The sequence below is a fragment of the Arachis duranensis genome, chromosome 4 (genome assembly GCF_000817695.3).
Source record: "Arachis duranensis cultivar V14167 chromosome 4, aradu.V14167.gnm2.J7QH, whole genome shotgun sequence".
NCBI classification, from domain to species: Eukaryota; Viridiplantae; Streptophyta; class Magnoliopsida; order Fabales; family Fabaceae; genus Arachis; species Arachis duranensis.
The window spans coordinates 85597530-85607185 of NC_029775.3; the positions used below are offsets into that span (position 1 = coordinate 85597530).

General features: G+C 35.7%; 1 protein-coding gene across 5 annotated transcripts in view; it reads left to right on the forward strand.

The window, feature by feature from the left end:
* The first annotated feature begins 7052 nt into the window (after window positions 1–7052).
* LOC107484823 (E3 ubiquitin-protein ligase HAKAI homolog) overlaps window positions 7053–9656 on the forward strand; it is a 6370-nt gene continuing 3766 nt past the window's right edge. The window contains exons 1-2 of one of the 5 annotated variants that reach the window (XM_016105364.3): window positions 7053–7607; window positions 9134–9241. The gene's annotated coding sequence lies outside the window, so the exon portion shown is untranslated. Of the gene's footprint in view, window positions 7608–8560; window positions 8580–9021; window positions 9242–9342; window positions 9362–9656 lie in introns of those variants that run through there. The other 4 variants (XM_016105363.3, XM_052260781.1, XM_052260779.1 and 1 more) reach the window with 4 other exon arrangements.

Consider the following 9656-nt stretch of genomic DNA (forward strand, 5'->3'; position numbering starts at 1 on the left):
GCGTTGAACATTTTCACTGAGAGGATGGGAGGTAGCCACTGACAACGGTGAAACCCTACATACGGCTTGCCATGGAAAGGAGTAAGAAGGATTGGATGAAGACAGTAGGAAAGCAGAGAGACGAAAGGGACAAAGCATCTCCATACGCTTATCTGAAATTCTCACCAATGAATTATATAAGTATCTCTATCTTTATTTTATGCTTTATTCATAAATCATTCATAACCATTTGAAGCTGCCTAACTGAGATTTACAAGATGACCATAGCTTGCTTCATACCAACAATCTCCGTGGGATCGACCCTTATTCGCGTAAGGTTTATTACTTGGATGACCCAGTGCACTTGCTGGTTAGTTGTACGAAGTTGTGATAAAGAGTTGAGATTGCAATTGAGCGTACCATGTTGATGGCGCCATTGATGATCACAATTTCATGCACCATACCCGCAATCCGACGTTACTCAGAGTGAACCCCGAATATAGTCCCTTTAATGTGTCAATTAGACACCTTGGCATCACGGTTACCCGTGTCAGTTAGGCCTCATCATAGTAACATTTTAATGTGTATCATAGTAAGGAACAGTGCTATCAGTTAGGCGAACATTCCCGCATTAGCAATCTCAGGCTATCCGTTAGGCGGGCACTTTCGCACTAGCAGTTTGGCACAAGGCCCATTCAATATATAATTCACAACTTTTGTTTCATTCATTGTTCCTCATTCTCTTTTCTTCTCTTTATGCCTCCACATCACTGTTTTTAACTTTAAACCTTCCTAGGGACCTCTTACATTCTTATTCATTTTTCAGATTTGTTTAGTCTAATACCTCCTTGGTGATCAATTTTCTATTTAATAATTAATGTAACAAATAGACTCAGATTCTCGCAAACTTTATGTCCATGTGTTCGTATTGAACACAAGTTTCTAAAGATTTAAAAATAATATTTTTTTGGGTAGTTCGATGCTAGATATTGAAGAAAAACCCGAGACTGTTGTTCTTAGATTTTTGGAATAACACCTAACTGTTTTGTTATGTAGTTTTTACGTTGTGAATACTTATGCATGGACTATCTCTCTTGGTAAGGTTATTATAGATATCCTAATCTTTAAATTGAATTAGGTTGTGCTGTATTTGGATTATAATTGAATTTTGCTACTGCATTTATAAGGATTCAGAAAAACAGCAAATAGCAGTGTTTTTATAAAATCCATAATAATTTCAATTCTAATCCGTTGCTTCTAAATTTTGGTGAGATTACACTTAACAGCCCTGAGTTTCAAAATCCAGAAGTTTCAGGTTCATATCACTTCATTTGATTAATTAATTATCAATTGGAAGTTGTACCCTATTTTCATAAATCAGTTCAGAGTTTCCAGCTAGCAACCCAGCTTCCAAGTGAATTAATTAAGTCTACAAAATAGATATGGCCATTAAACTTGTACTCACTTAAAATATACTGATATATCTTTAAAACCCTTTTAGAAGAAACTCAAAATTCCAAATAAATCGAAATTTATAGCATCTGGAAGTTGGTACTGCAGACCAAAAAAGCAGAAAATTCTACAGCAACCACTAAACTTCAAAAATTCGTATCTTCCAAGCCACTTGGCCAAATCCCCTGAAATTTTTATGGGAGAATCTTGACCTCTTGATTTTTATAGAAAAGTAGTAGTACTTGTATTGCTCCCAGAATTTATTTTAAGTTGTTGTCCAATCTGTTTTAAAATTCCTGCAGCAAGGCTCTCTAATTTTCAATAATCAAATTCAATCCTCTAAACTCCCAACTCATACCAATCAGTAACTCTCATTACTCATCACCATATCTACATAAATTAAATCATAACCCTGTCCAAAATGCCTCAGTTCTATATATGTCAGAAATTTGCATAATGTACATCATATAAATCACACTTTCGTAATATTAAAAATCTACACTACATCTAACAACAATAATTCAACCAATTAACAGAACTTCAGCAGTATCAATCGCACTAATTCATCATCATCCATAAAAGATTACATCTAAACAGTCACCCATATATAGCTTAATCTGCAATTCTAATCCTTACCTTTTTTTGGAAATTCACAAACAAAGGTCTATCCTTAGCTACCTTAATTCAAAAAACCCTAACAAACAGAAATAGAGAATTTTGTTAGTTCATGAGGCCAATTGGCTGAGCTGCACATAGAGCAAGAGAAGGAGTCTTACTCTTGTGATATGATGAATTTGAATGGGTTGGTCCTTATTCAAAAAAATTGAAGTTTAATAAGGGTAGAGCCTCTGATCTAGGAAGAATAACAAGGCACAGAGTTACTGACTTTTACCTAATGAGAAAAACTCAAGGGAATCAGAAAGAAGAAAGGATAGGGTTTCTTCTTTGGCTTTGGGTTGCAGCTTCTTTGATGGTTTTCTTCTTTCTCCTTGATGGTAATGTACTCTGTTGACGTCTTCCTCCTTCCTTTCCTTGATCAGACGCCACTTTTGCTTCATTTCTTCTCTTCGTGTGGTTTCTAGAGGAATTGAAAGGTGTGGCTCTACTATATATATGTATAGAAGGTGGTGAAGGGTGAGCTGGTGAGGCAATGCTTCGTGGCTTCCTCCCCTTGTAACACCACTTCACAGCATCCAACGTATAAAGCGGTAACCATGGTTCCTCCTGAGTAACGTTCGGTGGTGAGAGGAGAAGAGAAGATGGGTATAATCAGGTTTCCCTTGGGTTTGGTTTAATTAAGAGGAGCTTGGTTCGGTTGAATTGGAAAAAGGAAAAGAAAACCGTGGCTTTGAAAGAGGAGAAGGAAAAACCGGGTTAATAGTTGGTAACGCATTAGGATAATTTCTCTACTAATTCATTACTTATGAGTTAGTAAGAAATAGTTAATTTTAAAGGAAATAAATTAACTATAGCATAATTATCTAATTACCAAGATTCTTAACACGAGAGCACTAAAAGAAAGTTTTAGCGCTACGTGTTCTAATTCTAATGCGTTAGTTGATGATACTCTAGATTTGGATGGGTACTCTTCTTAGCTCATAAAAATGATGCTTTCAATGTTTTTTCATCTCTTTGTAAAAAAATTCAAAATGAAAAAGATTTGAAAATTACCCATATAAAAAGCGATCATGGTAAAGAATTTGAGAAGAAAGATTTTGAAAATTTTTGTTATGGATTTAGAATTTCTCATAAATTTTCATGTCCTAAAATACCCCAACAAAATCGGATTGTTGAAAGAAGAAATCAAAGTCTCTAAGAAATGACTAGGGCAATGCTTTGAGGTTCCTAAATTCTTATAGGCAGAGGCTGTGAACACAGCTTGCCATATTTTAAATAGAGTCATCATTAGAAAGCATTTAAAGAAAACTCCTTATGAGTTATGGAAAGGAATCCCTCCAAATCTCAAATACTTTCATATATTTGGATGCAAATGCTTTGTATTGAATAACAAAAATAACCTTAGAAAATTTGATCCAAAGTCTTATGGATGTATGTTTGTAGGATATTCAAGCATGAAATTCTCCACTTTGCATGTTTTTTTTTCACTTCTTCAATCCGATCCTTGCCTTATAAACCTGAAATCGCTCAACAAACTTAGCAAGGCATCAAATGGAATTAAAGTGAATTAAATTTATCAATTTTAGGGCCTAAAAAGCATGTTTTCACTCTTAAGCACGAATTAGGGAAAATTCATAAAACCATGCAATTTTAGTGAATAAATGTAGGAAAAGGTGATAAAATCCACCAAATTAAAGCAAATGAATACCATGAAATGTGGATTCATCGAGCGTTGTTTGAATCGTCAGGGTTGGGGGAGGAAGAAGAAGAAACATCTTTCATAATCTGAGCACGCTATTGAAATAGTTGAATTAGCGCGTGTTTACACCAAGGTTTTGAAAACTAGACCGGTCATCGAACCGCTTTAGTCACTGGTTCATTAGTTCAACCGGTCCAACCGTAATTCAACCGGAAAAATTGTTTATAATAAAATAATAAATAAATTATTAATAAATATTTTGCTAACCCAATTGTTATGAGTACTATGTAATCGTGGTTCACTATATACATAAATAATAAATAAATATTTATGTAAACTCATAAGGTAGACATAAGGGGGATCTAAACTTGTAAACTTGCCAATTAACTCGAGCATTTGATAACCTTATTCTTATAGACAATAAAATACAAGGAGCAACATAATCCTAGCTTCACTAATGATACTATCAGCATCCATTACATTTCAACAAATAGATAGAATGAAAATCAGAAACAGAGCTTACTTAGGATGTACTAACTAACTAAATGAATAGTATCTGATGTTGGTAGAACAAACAAAAACCCTGGGACCAGAACTAACTAATAGGAATTAGAAGAAATTACAGCATATCTATATCTGCTTTAGAAAATAAAAAAATTCAACCCAATCTTATCTTCAATGAACCCAGGAAAAAATGATAAGAAAGCAGGAGTTGGAGAGCACGAATGGCGGCCAAGATCGATAGACGAATGGCGGCAGTGGCTCGATGGATGGGCGGCTGCAGTGGCTTGAAGAGAGGCTAGGGTTGGAGAAAGGAGAGTGACAGAAATCAATAAATCATTCACAAAGTTAAAAACAGTAGCAGCACAACCAAATATCAATTAATCATCCATAATTCCATAGTTGAAATCAACAAGGCAACACATTACCAGTAGCTCTCAAAGGATCCCAATCAAAAATTAAACCAGAAAAATTTAAAAACAGCATACTCACTTCCTTAGAAATTAAACCAAAGGATCTCAAGAACAATCAGCAACAAAAATTAAAAAATAGCTACAATTAATCACCTTAAACCAGAAATTAATAAATATATTAATTAAAATTCAAAAACAGCATACTCACTTCCTCAGAAATTAAAACTCAAAAACAGCATACTTTACTCAAATGCATGTCAATTAAAAATAAAGAACACACAAAACAACAACACAGTAACACACAAAAAAGCAACACAGCAGAACCAGAGCTCATTCAATAAAAAATCACAACACACAAAAATAGCAACACAGCAGAACTAGAGCTCATTACTAATCAAATAATCATTCAATAAAAAATTAAAACACAACATTCAAATAATCAGTAATCAAATAATCATTGAACATGGCATAAATAAAAAACACAGAAGAAGTTAGCAGTAAACTGAGAACTGACCTTCGAAGTCTAGGGTTTTTTTTCTTGGTTGAGCTTCTGCTCTTTGTACTCAAAGGAAGAAAATTGAAACGGAGAAGGTTTTTCTTTTGAGCAGAGGGGCAGAACCGCGATGGAGACAGGGGCCATGCAACGAACACGACTCAGAAGATGGTGGTGGGTTGGAAGAACCTGCGGCTGAGCAAACGAAGAGTAGAAAGACTCCGAGCTCGAGGAAGAAGTTGCAATTGGTGGGTTGGGGACTTCGAGTACGACGACCAAACGAAGACGATGGTGTCTGAGCGCGCGACGAACGGCGGCAGGAGCGTGACAGAGCAGATGAAAACCAGGGACTGACGCACCGAGCTCGAGGGAGAAGCTGCAATTCTTGAAGGAGGAAGAAGCACGAACGACCAGACAACGATGGTAGTGCCTGAGCGCAACGGATGGTGGCAGTTCTTGCGGCGGTGGTGGAGAAGCTAAGGTTTCTTGTTTCAACTTTTTTCGATTTGGGGAGAAGCTATTAGGTTAGGTGTTTGGAATGAAGACTGAAGGGAAGGGGAAGGAAGGTTGTGCGGGAACCAAAACGACATAGTTTCATCCAAACTGGGCGATTCCGATTTCGGTCTGACCGACTAGTTCCCGGTCGTTCAACGGTTTGTTAGCGGTTTTTTAATTTACGATTTTACATGGTTAATTGGACCATTAATATTGTCAGTTCACGGTTTGATCGGCCAGTCCGATCCGGTTTTCAGAACTATGGTTTACACGCACGTTAATGTGATGGTTATTTTTGTTGGGCTTAGGTCAACTTGTACGAACTTGTAAGCCAAAACGACTTGTATGCGTAGCAGTCCTGATTTGAAAAATAATAAAAAATTAGTTCAAATAGTTTAAATTTGTTTTATTTAGTATTTATTAATTATCGCTAGAATTAATGAATGTTAAATAAGGTAAGTTTGGACTATTTGAATTGATTTTTTATTGTCTTCCTAACATTATCATAAATTTTGTTTTAAATTATCTTTAAATAAAATCATTTTTTAATATAAAAACAAAAAAATATTTTATAAGAACAAACATTTATTTAAGCCTAAATTAAATTAATATAAAAGATAATGAAAATCGCAGCATTCATAAGCAATGTTCTTAGTGGCGGAGCTTAGTTCAGACAAGGGGGGCCATGGCCCCCCCAAACTTTTTATAAAAAATTTAGTAGTATTTTTTCAAAAGATAAAAAATAGTTCAATTGACTTAAATACTTTACTATGACTTAAAGTATCTAATAAGTTCAATAAACAACAATCTCTCTATCTTTAAGTTCAAATATAAAAAGTTAGATATTTTTTATTTATTTAATTTAATATTATTTTATATTTTATTTTATATTTTATTTAATTTTTTATATGAATTAAAGAATTGATACATTTTTTAAGAGGAATGCTAATTTTTAAGAAGAAGAACATATAAATTTTACAATATCAATACCTGTAGATAGTTATACTTTAATGAATCACGAAAAAAGTGAGATATAACCTTCAAAAGTTCAAAAAATTACATCTCATGACTTTAACTTAATTTTTTGGAACGAGATCTTGAAAAAAGGCTTTAAATTTGGCAATATCACCCAAACCAGAAAGATGAGATTAGACAAACTTATCTTAAATGGGATTTATATCAAAAATATTTTAATAATTATTTTCTATTTGGCCCTCCAAAATTTTATTTCAAATTCTGCCACTGCATGTTCTGAAAACTAGATCAGCCCAGCCAGTCTAACCTATTCAACCGGGAACCGGCAAAGAAGTCCAGTATAGTGTAAAACCGTCAAATCATAAACCGTTCAAGAATCGCTAAACTAGTCAGTAATCGGCCGGTCAGATCGGAGTAGAACCCGGCCGGTTTATGAAAGGGAAAATGGGATAGCACGCGTTATCCCCCGTTCTCCAACTCCTTCCTTCAGCAAAGAGCAAACTGCCCTAGCCTCCACCAAAGAAAGCAAACCCTAGCCACCACCAATAGTGGTCGCCGTCTGTCGGAGGGAGAGACTGCTGCCGCCGTCCGTCGCACTCGAGAACTTCCGTCTTCGTGCTCGCGGGCCTCTCGCCGGATCCTCCGCGTCGTGTGCTCGCATCTCGCCTCTCTCCTCTTGCTCGGCTGCTCGCGCCTTCCTCCGCCAGTGAGTGCTCGAGCTGTGCGTGTTGCTGCTCCCCCACCGCTGCTCTTCTGCCGGCATCCGTCGCGCTCAACACCAACGTCTTCGTCTGGGCGTCGATCCCGAGTCTCCAACCCCTTTCCTCATTCACCAAGCGCAACTTCTTCCTCGAATTCGCCGGCTGCCGTCTTCTCTTCGTTTGCTCAGCCACGCTTTTGCCGCCGTTTGTCGTCGTGCTCGTCGCCTGGTCTCCGTCTCGGTCGCGCTGCTGCCCTTCTGCTCATACTGCTTAGATCGAAGGTAATGACTTCATTTCTTTTCATTCTTTGTTCTTCGTTCTTTGCTCAAAAATCATCCAATGATTATTGAAAATTTGAATGTTGTGTGGTTTTAATTTTTTATTGAGTGATTATTTGGTTATTGATTAGTCCTGGTTCTGCTGTTTTTCCGTTCTGCTATTCTCCGTCAGTAGGTGGATTTCTTTGCTTTTCTATTTTTTCTGTTTCTGTCTGGTAAATTAGAGAAGGATATTGCATGTTGCGTTTCTCTTTGTTCACTGCTTGGAATTTTGTTGATGAGAATTGTTCATGTCTAATGATGTGTCTTCTGATAATATCTAAGTCTGTTTCAGGTGGTTAATTATTATATGTTTTCTTTCTGTTAATTTTTAGTCCCCTCCTCCTCAACCCTCCCGACCAGAAACCCCTTCACCTTTCAAATTTGTTATTTTTGTCCCTGCCTGTAGAAAGCTATTGTAGAAGAGATTCAGCTTGATTCCTTTGTAGTATTGATGGGTTCCTTTACCAGAAAGTTTTAACAGATTGTATTAGTAACTAATACCATTATTTAATGAAGTGATATATACTTGATCACTACTAAACTGGTCCAGCAAGGGGGATTCTTCTCATATCTTGAAGGTGATTTTTCCATTATCATTATGGGGATTTTTGTGGCATGTATGATTCCCTTACTTGCAAGAAACTGTTACTGTCATATTCCCTTTCAATGCTGTTGCCAAGTCCTGAATGCTCAACATTAGTGGTTGCTGGGAGGAATGGGAATAAGTGTAGCTATTCAGAAGACTGGCTTTCAATAATGATTTGCTAAACTGTGTGACTTTTCTGTGTTTGTCTAGCTACATTGAGAGGCATTATGTTGTACTATAAATTTTTGGATTGGTTTCAACTTTCAAGTTTTCTCCAATAGGATTTACTTGAGTGAATTACATGATGCTACACATCCTGATGTCAATTTTAGCAGTATTTGATGGCTGTAAGTAGTCTAGGATTGTAAAGCACCACTTTGATATTAACTTTTATCTTAATCACTCCTGTTCGGGCTTCTATGTGTAGCAGAATATGATTATCTTATTTATTTATTTATCTTTTGATTACATGGTGTTATTTTGAACTTTTCAAGTTTAATTTGGAATTAAAAGAGCATTGTGTATTCCAGGATTTGTGTTAAGGCAATGTAGTGGGGAACAGTGGAGCTTTTTCTTAAATTTCGATTAGTAACAAATTGAATGACAAATTGATAATCATAAGGGTAAATACTTTTTCAGGTATCAATAGGCCTTGTGGGAATAATAGAAAATTATTTTTGTCCTATTTTTATTTTTAGTGTTTATTTATAATTTATTTATTATTTTATTATAAAATAGTTTTTTCGGTTGAACCACAATTAAACCGGTTGGACCAATAAACCAATAAACCAATAGCTAAAGCGGTTTTATGACCAGTCCGGTTTTCAGAACCTTGTTCATAAGTATTGGAAAATGAAAATTATTTTCAAAATGTGCATATTTCGTTAACTCGCAATCGCAGTGTCAGGGAAGCGCCCCCACTGTTGCGAGCGAAACCAATAAAGAACGGAAGAAACCCAAAGCAACGCAAATCCCAGATTCCAACCTTCTTCTATGTTCCTGTCTCCAAGTTAGTTTCTTCATTCAACTCTCCTTCTCATGCTCAATTTTCTTCTTCAATGAACCTCCTTACCCGTTGAGAACAACAACTATTAAAGTTCTTTTAGGGTTTAAATTTTGTACGACAAAGGTATAATATCATGTAAATTGATTTTGAATTCTTTCATCGAGAAACTAGAACTTGTGATCCCTAATTCGTGTTGTCTTCTTTTGTCTTACTGATATTTTATTTAATTCTACATCATTTGCGTGTTTCTGATTTCTTCTAGAGCTTCTGCATGTTACTCCACTTAAGGTTTATCTGTAGCATGTAATACATTTGTTGATCGCGCTAGCCTTTTTTTTTTTAAATTCCTTCGTGATTTCTGTTTTGATTATATTTAAAAAAAAAAGAAAACATTGTTGATTTGTTTTATTATTCAAAA